Source organism: Cervus elaphus, chromosome 12, assembly GCF_910594005.1.
Source record: "Cervus elaphus chromosome 12, mCerEla1.1, whole genome shotgun sequence".
In the NCBI taxonomy this organism is placed as follows: Eukaryota; Metazoa; Chordata; class Mammalia; order Artiodactyla; family Cervidae; genus Cervus; species Cervus elaphus.
In genome coordinates, this window is record NC_057826.1 from 10626613 (window position 1) to 10644098 (window position 17486).

General features: G+C 39.8%; 1 protein-coding gene across 3 annotated transcripts in view; it reads left to right on the top strand.

Moving 5' to 3' along the window:
• The first annotated feature begins 282 nt into the window (after positions 1–282).
• CEP128 (centrosomal protein 128) overlaps positions 283–17486 on the top strand; it is a 447512-nt gene continuing 430308 nt past the window's right edge. For 2 of the 3 annotated variants that reach the window (XM_043918906.1, XM_043918908.1), the window contains exons 1-2: positions 283–472; positions 2305–2460. The gene's annotated coding sequence lies outside the window, so the exon portion shown is untranslated. The remainder of the gene's footprint in view (positions 473–2304; positions 2461–17486) is intronic. The other variant, XM_043918907.1, reaches the window with a different exon arrangement.

Sequence of the window (17486 nt, forward strand, 5' to 3'; positions counted from 1 at the left end):
TGCTAGAGTGAAGGCAAAAGCAGCCCTCTTAATTCTTTATCTGGGGGTTGTCTCTTCTTACAGCGGCTACTGGCACTTTAACAAAAAGAACAGAGCAAGAGGGCGCCGCCAAAGGACTCAGGTGCCCGCTAATCCGGCCTCTTCCGGGAAAGTCAACCGCAAGACCAGTCATAAGGCATCATGGGAAATGCAGTTTCTCCTGGAGTCGCTCTCTCCTAGTAACTCCTTGCTCTTGAGCATGAGGTGGACTACAACTCCCAGAGGGCCAAGCGGGAGCAGCGGGGCCCTGTACCTTCGCCGCGGCTGGGCGGCTAGTTCAAGTTGCCATAGCTGCGAGTCTGGGGAGAGCGGAGTCGGTTGCGTCGCCGCGTCTGGTCAGTTACACCTTCTTGGGTCGCCGGTGGCCGCGGGAGCCGGGTGGGGCCTCGGCAATGACCCGGCGTTAAGGACCTGGGGTCCTCTTCTAGTTCAGGTAGCTTCCCTCAGCCGCCCCTCGCCCTTCCCTTACCACTTCCCTGTCGTGTCTTGACGTTTTGGGTCCCGCTTGCCCTGGTCCCGGGGGTCGGGACGCCGGAGCTGCGCGGAAGCCCTGGGCTGGGGCCGGGGGCGGGTCGGGTCTGTGGCGAAGCCGGGGAGACGGCGTGCCCGGCACCCCCACGCCCCCCTTCCCTCGGCATGGCGTGTCCACAAGTCAGGTCCTGGTCAAATTATACGGGGAGTTCGAACTTGGTTGTCCTCTTTTCGAGAGCACAGCGCGTCCTGTAGCTAACAGCTGTGAAGATTGAGCTGTCAAAGAGGTCGGCCTCCTCCTGGCTTGTGCGTTGCCTGGCCTGGGATATAATTGGACGCTTCGTACCTGTTTTGGAGTCACAAAAACTTGCTACCCGCGGGAGCGCTGTCTATATCAGTGCCTTGTCTTCCTTTGCCAACATGGAAGTTGCCTCAGCGTCAGCTGTTAACAGTCCCTTCCAGGAGTTTATTTCCTGTCAACACCTGATCTTGAATTCCAGCTGCTCCCTCAGCGGTTTGATGGAGCTCAGTCGCTTCTGCGGACATTCTATAAAACCGCTTTGCAGCCTTTTGCCAAGTATTATGTCAAGTATCTAACCCAGGGCCTAGCCCCCAGGGAGGGCTCAGTGTTTGTTACTTTTTTTTTTATACAGAGCTGTGCCTATAGACAGACAGTGTAAGCCACACATGCAAGTTTAAATTTTTTTGGTACCCACCCTAAAGTAAAAAGGAGCTGGTGAAATTACTTTAAGTCATTTTTTTGACACGATGTATCCAAAATGTTTTCATTTCAACATGAAGTCAGAACGAAACTGGAGATATTTCACATCCTAAAATAACTTAAAAAAATGGACTAAATGTTTTGTGTATTTTATGTTTATAGCACTTTAGCCACTTTCGGCTAGTGACTGCTGTAGTTGACAGCATGGCTTGAAACTTAACATTTTGGTAGTTTCATGTTGGCACAGAAATTTGTGTGTGTCCATGACTCACAGAATGAGGGTTGCTGTTTTGTTGAAAGAGTTGGCTATGCATCATGCCTACGTCCTGTCTGCCACTGCAGGACCTCTGGGTCACTTTGGATTCTCTCTTGACTGCTTATTTTGACTAAAAGAATACCTTTTTTTTTTTTTTCTCTCTTGGAGTGATTTATAGATGTATTCTGATCTGCTTTTTATGTGGACAATTAACAATTTTCTGGATAATATTCTGTGGATTCTTACAAACTGCTTTGAAAGGAGTCACAAAGAATTGAGAATATTTCTATCCACAGATCTTACAACCAAGGGCATTTTATTTTTACTTATTTAATTGCTGTACTAAGTGTTGGAAGAGCTGGGCAGTTTATAAAGTATTTCCTTTAGGACTGCTAGTGTGTAGTTCATTTACTGGCTTAGAATACGTTTGGGCCATTAAATTCAGAAATAATATGTTAAATTCATTACCTGCCATAATTAATTTACCCACTAATAGACTTAGAGATGGTACCTTTGTTTTGACTCGGGCTACAGTTCACACTGCAGCATGATCTAGCCAGACTAAGGGATGAACAGGGATGGGCAGAAGTCCCCAGCGAGGAGTATGCTGGCTGGGCACTTGGATGGGAAGAATTCCTGTGACTTCAGTGGGGCGTTTGCATGATCCAAGAAACAATTTCTCTGTTCTCTGATTTGATGTGATTTATTCTCTGCCATGCACACAAACTGACCATAGGGTGAGCTTACTTTATCATTAACTGCTTAAAAAATTTTAAGGTTGTAGGTGTGTTTTACTCCTTGTTTCATTTATCTGTAGGTGGTTTGGGGAAAGTGTAGGGGCAACCAAAGATCCTCCACTTGACTAGGCCTCTTGCCCTGAACCTCATGAAGAAATGATAAGAGGCAGACATACGTGCCTAAGAAGAGCTCTGAGCTCAGAGGACAGCAGCCCGGAGTTTGGGGGGTATGCTTTGTAAGTATGCTTCCTCCCTCCTTGAGTTTTTGAGATGACACACTTTTGTATATTTATAGTGGAAAGGAATATGTCAACAAATAGACCTTTAAGGGGCCGGAAACCCCTTTCTAACATTGCAATATCAAGATTGAATAGGATGGTTGTACATGCAGAATTACAAAAATTGAGGGGAACAGACTGGATACCTCAATGAAAGTGATAGTGATGCACCTGTTTCCATTAGACAAGTATTTGAGAACCTTTTTTTTTTTGCCTCAGGCACTATATTAGGCACATTTTATGTGTTTTATAGGTTTATTTCCCTGATGGTTTAGACAGTAAAGAATCTGCCTATAATACAGAATACCTGGGTTCGATCCCTGGGTTGGGAAGATCCCCTGGAGAAGGGAATGGCAACCCAATTCAGTATTCTTGCCTGGAGAATTCCACTGACAAAGGAGCCTGTGGACTACAGTCCATGAGGTAGCTAAGAGTCAGACACAACTGAGCGACTGAGCATGCATGCACATGTGTGTGTATGTATACATATACACACACACACACATATATACACACACATATATACACATACACACACACCCATATATGTATATAGTACATTTATTATACCCCTGTTCATTTTATAAATGAGATTTAGATAGGCTATTAGATTTGTTTGGATTCTGGAGCCAAGAAAAATGGTCTTCATCCCCAGGTCCTCTGACTCCACATCCCAGGTGTGCCCACTACATGAGGCCACATGGTGGTCTCTGATTGTCTCCAATAGTTTGATTTATAGTTAGTATTTTTAGATTGTGTATTATATAAGCAAAATTTGTTGTTATTCATCTCTAAATGTTCAAGGGTTTGTAGTATCTTTCTTAGTTTTTAATCCCCAAGATTTAATGGTCTTTATGGTATTATTGAGGTAAGAGGTAATTGTAGCTATGATTTCTATTGAATATAAATGTATGTATGCAACATGAATTGTCATTGATAGTCAGGAGGATAGTGTTAACTCAGGCTTTGCATGGTGGATTTAGAATTCTGGACACTTTAGCATTTTCATGTTGCATTTTGATAGAGGGCACTTAAACATGTAGGGAAGACCCATTGGGGTCTTGTAAGAACACTTTGTTTAAGCTCTATGTGTGAAAGGTTCTTAGAATTAAAGAATATTAGAGCTGGAGTGGCCTGGTAGGATAATTTAGTCCCAAAGTTTTCAGCCACAGTCTTGACACCTTTGGAAATAATATAAAAATAACAGAGTGGATTCACTGTTAACCATGTAATAATGTCACAGGGTTGATTCTAGTATGAAATGTTTCAATATGTTCATACTATTCTAATAGTGTTTTTCTTTCTTGTAATAATGTATCATTATGTTAGCACAAGTTTTTCCTTGTCTCTTTTAACTGCTACATAGTTTCCCAAATGGCTAGACACATTTATTGTATCCCTAATCAGTGGACTTGTGGGGTTTTTTTTTTTTTATTATTATAAATAATTCTGCAATGAAGCTCTTTTACCTGATGGCTCAGTGGTATAGAATCTGCCTTCTAATAAAGGAGACATGGGTTCAATCCTTGGGTCAGAACGATCCCCTGCAGAAGAAAATGGCATCCCACTCCAGTATTCTTTTTTTTCCCCCCTTTTATTTTTATTAGTTGGAGACGAATTACTTTACAATATTGTAGTGGCTTTTGCCATACATTGACATGAATCAGCCATGGATTTACATGTTTTCCCCTTCCCGATTAATGCGCCCCCACCCCCGGCGCCTCCCTCTCTATCCCATCCCTCTGGGTCTTCCCAGTGCACCAGCCCTGAGCACTTGTCTCATGCATCCAACCTGGGCTGGTTATCTGTTTCAGCCTTGATAGTATACTTGTTTCAATGCTATTCTCTCAGAACATCCCACCCTCCCCTGCTCCCACAGAGTCTAAAAGTCTGTTCTATACATCTGTGTCTCTTTTTCTGTTTTGCATATTGGGTTGTCGTTACCATCTTTTTAAATTCCATATATATGCATTAGTATACTGTATTGGTCTTTATCTTTCTGGCTTATTCACTCTGTATAATGGGCTCCAGTTTCATCCTTCTCATTAGAACTGATTCAAATGAATTCTTTCTAATGGCTGAGTAATTTCCATGTGTATATGTACCACAGCTTCCTTATCCATTCGTCTGTGATGGGCATCTAGCTTGCTTCCATGTCCTGGCTATTATAAACAGTGCTGCGATGAACATTGGGGTGCACGTGTCTCTTTCAGATCTGGTTTCCTTGGTGTGTATGCCCAGGAGTGCGATTGCTGGGTCATATGGCAGTTCTATTTCCGGTTTTTTAAGGAATCTCCACACTATTCTCCATAGTGGCTGTACTAGTTTGCATTCCCACCAACAGTGTAAGAGGGTTCCCTTTTCTCCACACCCTCTCCAGCATTTATTGCTTGTAGACTTTTGGATAGCAGCCATTCTGACTGGCGTGTAATGGTACCTCACTGTGGTTTTGATTTGCATTTCTCTGATAATGCCACTCCAGTATTCTTGCCTAGGAAATCCTGTCGACAGAGGAGCCTGTTGGGCTACAGTCCATGGGGTTATGAAGAGTCGGACATGACTTAGTGACTTAACAACAACACATAAGATGTATACATACATTTTGTAATACATCTTTTGTTTTCCTGGGATAATAGTCATAGAAGTAGAATCTCTGGATCAAAAAGTGCATATTATTTTTACTTGCCAGATTGTTCTCTAGATAAACTGTCTTAGTTAATATCTTACAGCAAGATATGTCCTTTTGAACGCTGGTGGTGAGAACTGTTGTTCATAGGTACAGAACAGATAAAAAGGAATATCGTTATTTTAACTAGCTGTTTTTTAATTAGTAAAATACAGCATCTTACATTTTTTTAAGGGCCATTTATGTTCTTTGAATTGTCTCTTTATCTTTTGTACCTTTTACCACTGGAATGTTCTTTTCTTCTTTTTTTTTTGAAATATGATAAATTCTTTGGTTTCCACATAATGCAAATATTTTTCTAAGTTTCAGCTTTCATGTTCTAATCTTGTTCTGGTGTCTTATTAATAATTATTAATGATCTTGCATCTTATCAGGCCTTTATCAGATATTAACACCTCCCTGAAATTTATATAAACTCTTATGTGAAAGTGAAAGTCGCTCAGTTATATCTGACTCTTTGTGACCCCATGGACTGTATAGTCCATGGAATTCTCTATGCCAGAATACAGGAGTGGGTAGCCTTTCCCTTCTCCAGGGGATCTTCCCAACCCAGGGATTGAACCCAGGTCTCCCGCATTGCAGGCAGATTCTTTACCAGCTGAACCATGCGTAGTGTTTGCCATGAGACAGGTGCTCATGAATGAATGAACTCATAGATGTATGAATTAAAGCTAAACCTGAATTAGGCTTTCAATGAAGAGAGACTTGTGGAAGAAGAGGACTATAATTATTATTTTTAAAACATAAGATAATTTTATAGATTGTAGGAGGAAGAGAAAAGCTTTATCATGGAAGAGTGAAGGTTTTAAAATGTCAAAAATGGGTTGGCTTATTAGCAGCAATTGATACATTAAAACAATACTGAGAATGGACACAGATAGTAAAGAGTCCAGGTAACTTGGAGTGTGTAGAACTTTATAGTACAGATGAATAATAATTGAGGAATGTAGGTAGCTGCAAATTTCAATGAGAAAATGATTTGTAATAATTCAAGCAAACCTTGTAGGTTTGAATCAGTTTTAACCGTTCAAATGAATTTGAAATGATTATCCTTGTTTATGAGACATTGTCAAGTATTCACATTTATACTGTTTTGCAGTTCAGTCCATATTGTTTGAGAACTCAGTTAATATAGCCCATATACCACAAGAATTATTTCATCCAAAAGTTATTTAATTAGAAACACCAATTGCAAAGTCCTACACTTTGAAGTTTGTCTCTGGATTAATCAGTGTAATAAGGGAAGTTTAACTATAAATTCATTAAAATTGTTCCAGCCACATGCCAGGCACTATGTTAGATGTTGAAATACATCTGTGAGCAAAGTTAATGGAGTCTGTGATGAGATTTAGTCTAGTAGGGAGACAGACAAGTAAACAGTCAGTTAGCTCCTCTGGGCTATGAGGAGGTGGTGTCCAAGGTGGGAGCAGTGAAGCAAGGTTCTTCAGAGAAAGTCTCCTCTGAACTGAGACTTGAAGGACAAGTAAGAGTTAGCCAAATGAAACGGAGTGAGAAAAATGTTCTAGGTGGTGAATATGGCATAGGTTTGATGGTAAGATGAGCATAACATACTTGAGAAATTAAAAAAAAAAAAAAAGCTTTCTGTGGCATGAATAATTACATTTCATGGACATGTTTAATAATTGTATTGCTATAAATACAGAGTTATAATAATGCAGAGGGTGAAAAGATTATTTCTGGCTGGAGATGGAAGTCTTCTCTGAGATTGTGTTTGACCTATACCTGGAAATTTGAGTGGAATTTGAACAGGTGGCAGTGGTCGACAGCAGACGGCATTTGAGTCAGAACTAATGACACCAGTGAGGGATGGAAGTGGTAGGAGAATGTGGTGTACCTAGTAGCTAAATGTAGGCCTTCTGTTTCTATGGTTCATTTGTTAAGAGAAGGGTGTCTTGATGAGGGTCTTGAATTTCTGATTAAGAACCTGGACTCAGTCACATGGTCAGTGGAGTGTCAGTGCAGGTTGAAATGTATGGAAAAAGACTCAAGAGTTGGAGAAACCGTTGTAGTGGCTAGTAATGCGATAAGAGAAGACCTGAATCTGGGATGGTGCCTGTGGCAATGAGAAGGGATACATGGTTAGGAATTTGGGCCTTGAAGAAAGGCCTGTGACTCGGCTCTGCCATGGGAAGCTGTGTCACCTCGGGTACCTCACTTAGCTTCTTTAAGCCTCTCAGGTATATGTCGTGATGACACAGTACTTACCTTGTGGGGTTATTGTCATACAGCAATTGGTGGTATTAAAGCATTAGCTAGTCGGCATTATTATTTCAACTTTTGTTTTTTGAAGGTTTTTGAAATTGAGATTCTTAACTGGCATTTACATCCATACACTTGTGGTAGTTTACTGTTTAAGCGTAATTGGTTTTATATGATATTGAGCTGTTTTTCATTGTAGTTGGATTCCTTTCTAATCCTATATCTTTAAAAAATTTTATGTATACATATAAAAACATTACAAGAAAAAGTTTATGGTACACAGTTAATTCCAATCACCTTTTAAAAATTTTTAGAGGTTTTTTTTTTTTTTTTTTAATAGTATCTTGGAAAGAATATACAAATTATTCTTGTTACCCCCTTTAAAAAATAAGGTTAAAAAATAAACTCTTGAATAAGCATATTTATAAGTAAAATGAAAGTGTGTTTTAGTTAATTATTATAGAAGAGTTAAAGGGAGACCTAAAGATATAAAGTAAAAGTAGAATGGGGAAAGAAAGAAATATGGGAATTGAGGAAGAGTGGAGGACAAGAAAATACTCTTTTTTCTCAAAGTTTAAGTCTTTAGGGTATGGTTTCTGGGGGAAAAAAAAGAATGCCTGAAAGAGGTTGTAAAGATTCCCAGTAAGAGATAGGATTATTGAAAAGTTGTCTTAATAGAGCTGTATAGCAGAACATAATTAATACTTTACTATCTTATGCTATATTGTTTATATAAACCTTTAGTTATGAATAAGTGGGTATGCTTGGAATACACTTGTATCATAAGAAATATGGTATGGAAAGACACACACACACAGCCCCAAACATTTCGGTGTGTTTGGAATTTAAATGCTGCTTTCACATCTAAGAATGTAGTGGAAGAGGCAGTGGCTAAGAGACACACAAGATGTAGGTTCTAGATCTCTTAGTGTAGCTTTTTATGAAAGCAATTGTGGATGAGTATTTTACTCAAACTTTTTGTGCCTTTAGGAACAAAAGTAAAGGGTTGTAATTACACCAGCTTTATAGGGTTCAAATAGAGATCAAAAGAGAAAATGACAAAAACCACTACAATATTGTAAAGTAATTAGCCTCCAACTAATAAAAACAAATGAAAAACTAAATAAATAAATAAAAGAGAAAATGCTGGTGAAAATTCTTTGTAAGCTATAAAGCAGTATGCAAATTTAAGGTATAAATAGGAATAAGAAATATTTCCTTTTATAAAAATTTGTAGTGTTGTTTTGTTCACTACGAAAGTCAAGAGGAGTTTCTGTTTCTGCTTTAAAAACTAGGAGGCACCCTAAAGACTCTTCCAGAAAATTACTAGAGCTAATCAATGAATATAGTAAAGTTGCAGGATATAAAATTAACACACAAAAATCCCTTGCATTCCTATATACTAACAATGAAAAAACAGAGAAATTAAGGAAACAATACCATTCACCATTGCAACAAAAAGAATAAAATACTTAGGAATATATCTACCTAAAGAAACAAAAGACCTATACATAGAAAACTATACAACACTGATGAAAGAAATCAAAGAGGACACAAACAGATGGAGAAACATACCATGCTCATGGATTGGAAGAATCAATATTGTCAAAATGGCTATTCTACCCAAAGCAATCTATAGATTCAATGCAATCCCTATCAAGCTACCAACGGTATTTTTCACAGAACTAGAACAAATAATTTCACAGTTTGTATGGAAATACAAAAAACCTAGAATAGCCAAAGTAATCTTGAGAAAGAAGAATGGAACTGGAGGAATCAACCTGCCTGACTTCAGACTCTACTACAAAGCCACAGTCATCAAGACAGTATGGTACTGGCACAAAGACAGAAATATAGATCAATGGAACAGAATAGAAAGCCCAGAGATAAATCCACGAACTTATGGACACCTTATCTTTGACAAAGGAGGCAAGGATATACAATGGAAAAAAGACAACCTCTTTAACAAGTGGTGCTGGGAAAGCTGGTCAACCACTTGTAAAAGAATGAAACTAGAACACTTTCTAACACCATACACAAAAATAAACTCAAAATGGATTAAAGATCTAAATGTAAGACCAGAAACCATAAAACTCCTAGAGGAGAACATAGGCAAAACACTCTCTGACATAAACCGCAGCAAGATCCTCTATGACCCACCTCCCAGAATATTGGAAATAAAAGCAAAAATAAACAAATGGGACCTAATGAAACTTAAAAGCTTTTGCACAACAAAGGAAACTATAAGTAAGGTGAAAAGACAGCCCTCAGATTGGGAGAAAATAATAGCAAATGAAGCAACAGACAAAGGATTAATCTCAAAAATATACAAGCAACTCTTGAAGCTCAATTCCAGAAAAATAAATGACCCAATCAAAAAATGGGCCAAAGAACTAAACAGACATTTCTCCAAAGAAGACATACAGATGGCTAACAAACACATGAAAAGATGCTCAACATCACTCATTATCAGAGAAATGCAAATCAAAACCACAATGAGGTACCATTACACGCCAGTCAGGATGGCTGCTATCCAAAAGTCTGAAAGCAATAAATGCTGGAGAGGGTGTGGAGAAAAGGGAACCCTCTTACACTGTTGGTGGGAATGCAAACTAGTACAGCCGCTATGGAGAACAGTGTGGAGATTTCTTAAAAAACTGGAAATAGAACTGCCATATGACCCAGCAATCCCACTTCTGGGCATACAGACTGAGGAAATCAGATCTGAAAGAGACACGTGCACCCCAATGTTCATCGCAGCACTGTTTATAATAGCCAGGACATGGAAGCAACCTAGATGCCCATCAGCAGATGAATGGATAAGGAAGCTGTGGTACATATACACCATGGAATATTACTCAGCTGATAAAAAGAATTCATTTGAACCAGTTCTAATGAGATGGATGAAACTGGAGCCCATTATACAGAGTGAAGTAAGCCAGAAAGATAAAGAACATTACAGCATACTAACACATATATATGGAATTTAAAAAGATGGTAACGACAACCCTATATGCAAAACAGAAAAAGAGACACAGAAGTACAGAACAGACTTTTGAACTCTGTGGGAGAAGGTGAGGGTGGGATGTTGCAAAAGAACAGCATGTATACTATCTATGGTGAAACAGGTCACCAGCCCAGGTGGGATGCATGAGACAAGTGCTCGGGCCTGGTGCACTGGGAAGACCCAGAGGAATCGGGTGGAGAGGGAGGTGGGAGGGGGGATCGGGATGGGGAATACGTGTAAATCTATTGCTGATTCATATCAATGTATGACAAAACCCACTGAAAAAATAAATAAATAAATAAATTAATTAATTAAAAAAAAGAAAAAGAAAAAAAAACTAGGAGGCAGAAAACAAACAAGCTTTATAATACACTTTAGAAATAACATGTTTATTAAGAAAAATTTAATGTTACATGAACAAATAAATAGCCCCATAAATGATGTTTATGATTACTTTCTCAAAAACTGGTGGCCTGTCCCTTGTTATATCAATTGTTAATACTTATTTTGTGCACCCTAATACGAATCTATCCTTTTTTTGCTTCTACCGTTAGATGACAGCCTGCAACCAGTTTGTTTTCTCAAGGAGAGCAGACTTGAGAGGAAGCCTCAGGAAATTAATCATCTTCTGAACCAAATCAAATGACTTATTAGTAAACTATGTGTGTATATATCTATATCTATCTATATATCTATTAGCCTTTGCATAATAAACAAAGCCTGGCAGGCATGCAACAGTGTGCTTTGATTGTCTGCCTGTCTTGGCTGGACACGTTTGTCTGGGCTCAGCTGACTGGTCCACTGATCTAAGCTGGAAGTCGCTGGGGCAACCATGTACCCCACACCTTCCAGTGGGATTGTCTGCGTGTCCTGACAGTGACGGGAGAGATGAGGGGAGCAGCTTCCGGGGTGTAGTCCCATTCCAGGTATCTGTTTGTGCCCTGTCAGCTGAAATCCTGTTGGCCAACGTAGGTCAAATAGCTGAGCCCAGAGGCAGGGAGGGTAATTCCACCCATAGTGGGAAGACTTAGGTCTTGGGGAGGTGAAGAGTTGGAGCCAGATTATGCAAGCAGCACTTTGTTCTGCATTTAATTTCTTCTATATACCAGAGTGGGAAAACATCCTGAGTGGTCTGCTGAAAATTAAGTCCTCCTGCTCAAGGCTTACATCTTGTTCTGGTTTTCTAGTCTATAGGCTAATATGGAAGCTGTGTCACCCGATTTCCCTTCTGGTCTGTAGAGGGGAGCATTGTGAACATTTAACCTTGATTGATTCTTTCACAGTAGAATTGTTCACTTTTAACTGGGAAATGAGGCCAGTAAACTTCCTTTGTCTTGGTTCTTTATCCAAAGTAGGATTGCAAAGTCAGCTGCTAATCGGGTCCTACCAAGCAGGCCTGGTGGGGATTGCAAGTGCAAGCAGGAAGGTGCATGACCAACTCAGGGCAGCCACTGTTTACAGCCATGTTGCCATGGGAACAGTCTTCCCCAGTGTTGCCAGATCTTTGGAGTTTTCAAGAGAAACTGGGAATTAGATTTTTTTGGTGAAGTCTCTGTTTTCAAATTAAGGTTTTAAGATAACACAATGAGGGCTCTGTTAAAATATGTATTGCTTGGCTCGATTTGTTCTGTAGTTCTCTACTTTTCATCCCCTGATTTAAACAGAATGGTGTTAGGAACTCAGGGATTCTAGCTCTGTCTTTGTCCAGGTTCATCTCATGCCCATTTTCTGACAGTTTGGGCCATTATTAGGGGTTGTCTTCACACCCAGAGGGCTTCATTATTGTCTACTTCGGGAATAGTGTAGTTTGTATTTATTCTTTTTATCTGTTAGAAAATAGAATGCCATTCTACGGCTTAACTCCAAGTAAGAAATCCATCTTCTGTTTGTTAGCATCCATTTCAGTCTGTTATCTTTTTTTTTCCCCCTTTGGGTTTTTGTTGATTGTTTTTTTATCTTGACATGTTTTACTTTTAATTTTGTAAACTGCCTCATTTATTTTAGAAGTGTGTGTAGGTGTATGAGTCTAAAATATCTGTGTCATTCTGCTGGTGAGACAGGGAAACAGTTATTAAGTAGCTTTATTTTCTTTTAAAGCCATGCTAACTTTTAACAAATGGCTTACATATAATTAAGCAGCTATTAGTTTTATCTCCATGTCTGAGGAAACAGTAATTTTGTATGCCATGCAGGTTTTTTCAGAAATGCCCCTGCCACCTGCTTGATGGGTGCTGATCCACGTGATTCTGCCCTCTTACTCCCTCAAGGGGAGCAAAATGGAACCTGGGGACTGAGTCTGGTGTCATCCATGGAATAGAGGGGTGGGTGTGTGCAAGTGTGTGAGAGAGAGAGGAAGGGAGGAGGAGGAAGGAGGGGGAAGGCAGAGAGAGGAAGAAAGGAAATGGATGGTAGCAACAGGAGTAAGTGGAACATACAAAAAAAAAGAAATCTAGTATATTTGCAATATACATATGTATATGTATATGCTTGTGTTCATGCTCAGTCATGTCCCACTCTTTGTGACCCCATGGCCTGTAGCCCGCCAGGCTCCTCTGTTCATGGGGTTTTTAGGCGAGAATACTGGAGCGGGTTGCCATTTTCTTCTCCAGGGGATCTTCCTGACCCAGGGATTGAACCTGAGTCTTCTGCCTTGATTGGCAGGTGGTTTCTTTACTGCTGAGCCCCCTAGGAAGCCCATATATATGAATATATATATTTACTGTTGATTCTCTAGGTCAGAAGTTCTCAACTGAGAATGGTTTTAGCCATGCACCTCATCTCTGCCTGAGGGGACGTTTAGGGATATCTGGAGACAGTTTTAAATCTATGCTCTGGTTGAAGGATTGGAGAGCCCTGAATATTTGTCTCTTCTGCAGTTCCTCTGAAACGATGGTTTTTAACGGAATCTCGCTTCTTTGTCTCATCCATCTGTCAAACTTCTTCTCATCCTTCTAGATGGGTGGAAAGATCCTGACCTGACTCCCCTGGCATATTGTCATAGTACCTAGCTCACTGTATGTAGACTTCTTACAGATCTTTCTCTCCCACTGAGGACTGTGACTTAATCACCTTCCTCTTTCATTTCTAATGTAGTGACAATTCAGTGGATGGTGAGTGCATGAATCTATTGTATTGCTTCAATTCTGTTCCTGTTACATTATCTCCTGACTTAACTGAGAACTGAATTGGACAGTTGACTTGGATCTCTCTCTTTATTTATTTATTTTTTCTTTTTGTGAGAAGACTAACAGCCCTTATTATGTTTAATTTTGTTCCCCACAAAGGATAATAAATTTAAGTAGTAACATCACAATAAAATATTTAATTATTCAGGAGCAGTTCAAGATGCACTGGAATTAGCTGCCTCTTACGTGTCTTCATTTAGGTGGTAAGAGATGCTATTGAGTAGCCTGGGCATTCTTAAGCTAAAGATCTGATGTGAGATCTCAACCCCCCTGTCACCTGGGAACAGGTCCCCACCACAGGGAGCTTGCCTTGGGTAGTGGGCAGGTGAGGACTTGCGGTTTGGTATGAGGTGACTCAATGGACATGAATTTGAGCAAACTCTGGGAGACAGTGAAGGACGGGGAAGCCTGGCGTCCTGCAGTCCATGGGGTTGCAAAGAGTTGGGCATGACCTAGACACTGGACAACAATTCTTGATTCATTCTCAGTCTGTTGGATCTCTGCTGAGTGCCAGCTATGTTGTTAATAGAGTTCTGGGCCTTGGGGTGCCAACATTGAACAAGTAGATAAGTGTCTCCCCTCATGAAATTTATGTGAGGGATGGCATAAAATCCACGCATCTCTTAGCCTGAACCTCTCCGTGAGCTGTCCCCAGCCTGCTTCTCAGAGTTCATCCCGTGACACCCTCCTCCTTGGTCACTGTGCTGCTCCTTTTTGCTGTTTCTTGAACACAGCTAACTCCTTCCTACTTCATGTGCTATGCATCTGTTCCTCCACCTGTCTAGAATTTGGTTCCCTCCTCATGTCTTTGTGAAATTCCTTCTAATCATTAAGCTCTCTGATTAAAAGAGCCCTGTTCTGACCACTTTTCTTTAAAAAACTCTCCCTAACCCAGTTATTCTTATTTTTAAAATTTTTAATTGTAATTTTATTGGCTTACAGTGTTGTGGGTAATTGCAGGTGTACAACAAAGTGATTCAGTTATACATATATTCATTCTTTTTTAGATTCTTTTTTCATGTGGGTTATCATAGAATATTGAGTTCTTTGTGCTGTCCAGTAGGTTAGGTCTTTGTTGGTTATCCATTTTTTTTTTTTTTTTTTTGGCTACAGCTCAGAGTTTTATTTGGTAAATGGAGGATAGTATACCCCCTGCTAAGGTGTGAGGATGGGCCAAGCCCGAAGGAGAAGCTGGTTGTCTATCTTATATGTTATGGTGAATAACATATGGTGAACTAACCATAGGTTATGGTGAGTGTGTATGTTCACCCAAAACTCCAGACTTATCCCTCCCCAACACATTTATCTATTGGTAACCAACCATAAGTTTGTTTTTGATATCAGTAAGTCTGTTTCTGTTTTGTTCATTTGTATCTTTAAAAATAAAATGAGATTCCACATGTGAATGATACCATATGATATTTGTCTTTCTCTGTCTGACTTTACTCGGTATGATGAGTTCTAGGTCCCTCCACATTGCTGCAAATGGCACTATTTCATTCTTTTTTTTAAATGGCTGAGTAATATTTCATTGTGTATACGTACAACATCTTTGTCCATTCCTCTGACAGTGAACATTTAGGTTGCTTCCATGTCTTGGCTATTGTAAAGAGTGCTGCAGTGAAGCCTGGGGTGAATGTTCCCTTTTGGATTATGGTTTTCTCTGGATTTGTGCCCATGAGTAGGATTATTGGATCATATGGTAGTTCTGTTTTCAGTTTTTAAGGAATCTCCATGCTGTTCTCCACAGTGGTTGTACCAGTTTACATTTCTACCAGCAGTGCAGGAGGGTTTCCTTTTCTCCAGTATTTATTGTCTATAGGCTTGTTGGTGATGGCCATTCTGGCTGGTATGAATTGATAACCTCATGATATTTTTGATTTGCATTTCTCTAATGAATAGCCATCTGTCTGTCTTCTATGGGAAAATATCTATTTAGATCTTTTGCCCGTTTGATTGAGTTGTTTGTTTTTCTGATGTACGGCTACATGAACTATTTGTATATTTTGGAGATTAATCCCTTGTTGCTCCCTTCATTTGCAAATATTATCTCCCATTCTGTGGGTTGTCTTTTCATTTTGTTCATGGTTACCTTTACTGTACTTAAGCCCTTAAGTTTGATTAGGTCCCATTTGTTTATTTTTGTTTTTATTTTCATTACTCTAGAAGGTAGATCTCAAAAGGTAATGCTGAAATTAATGTCAAAGAGTGTTCTGCTTTCCTGTATGAGTTTTACAGTGTCTGGCCATACATTTAGGTCTTTGATCCATTTTGAGTTTATTTTTATGTAAGGTGTTAGAGAATGTTCTAATTTCATTCTTTTACACATAGCTGTCCAGTGTTCCCAGCACCACTTATTGAAGAGACTGTCTTTTCTCCATTGTATATTCTTGCCTCCCTTGTCCTAGATTAGTTGGCCCTGGGTGGATGAGTTTATCTCTGGGCTTTCTGTGCTGTTCATTGATCTACATTTCTGTCTTTGTACCCATACTACCTCATCTTGATGACTGTAGCTTGTAGTATAGTCTGAAATCAGCGAGTCTGATTTCTTCACTTCATTTTTCTTTCTCAGTACTTTTTGGCTATTTGGAGTCTTTTGTGTCTCCATATAAGTTAAAAAAAATTTTTTTTTGTTCTAGTTCTGTGAGAAATGTCATTGGAAATTTGAAAGGGATTGCATTGAATCTGTCAAAGCTATATGGTTTTGCCAGTAATCATGTATGGATGTGAGAGTTGGACTGAGCACTGAAGAATTGATGCTTTTGAACTGTGGTGTTGGAGAAGACTCGTGGGAGTCCATTGGACAGCAAGGAAATCCAAGCAGTCCATCCTAAAGGAAATCAGTCCTGAATATTCATTAGAAGGTCTGATGCTGAAGCTGAAACTCCAGTACTTTGACCGCCTGATGCGAAGAACTGACTTATTTGAAAAGACCCTGATGCTGGGAAAGATTGAAGGTGGGAGGAGAAGGGGACAACAGAGGATGAGATGGTTGGATGGTTTGATGGCATCACCGACTCAATGGACATGAGTTTGAGTAAACTGTGGGAGCTGGTGGTGGACAGGGAGGCCTGGCATCCTGCAGTCCATGGGGTTGCAAAGAGTCGGACACAACTGAGCGACTGAACTGAACTGCATTGAATCTGTAGAATGCCTTGGGTAGTGTAGTCATTTTGACAATATTGATTCTTCCAATCCAGCTTTGATCTTATGTGAATTTGCTAAAAGGGTTTGAGGAGATGCTGTTACAGAGGACTGAAGTAAAGAAGACCCATGCAGATGATAATTATTTGTGCATGGTAGCCTCTGCTGGTGTGTTAACTTTTTCTCTTGAAGGATGAGGCAGTTGCTATTGAAGCAGTGAGAAATACATTAAAATTTTTGAACTTGGTTCGTGGCTCAGCTTAAAATACATTCCCCAGCTTCCCCAACCCCCTTTAAATATCAACGTCATTACCTTGAGGACAGCTGCCTTGGACAGGGACGGCTGAGGCTCTTGGAGGCCACAGAAGCAATCAACCTACTTAACATGCACCAGTCAGCCTTTGTGAAATATCACCCCTGATGCTGGGTGCTTATCTTTTATGGAACAGCTTGCAAATCCTAATTGTTTTAAACTGGCTCTGAGGAAAAGAGACTTGAGAATCAATAAATTACAGCTCTCATACATACAAATGTGCATCATTATAATGAAGACAGTCTGATGGCTCTTTAGGTCAAATAACAAAAGAGGTGGACTCGAGTTTGTAGACTCATTGCCAGTCCTCTTATTGCAGGGTTGAAATTACAGGGCTGAATGCAGTTTTTATTCTCTCACAATATTCAGGTTTGCATATGGGCATTTGTTTTTGATGGATAGATCCTCAGTGGGAGCGAATTGATGAGG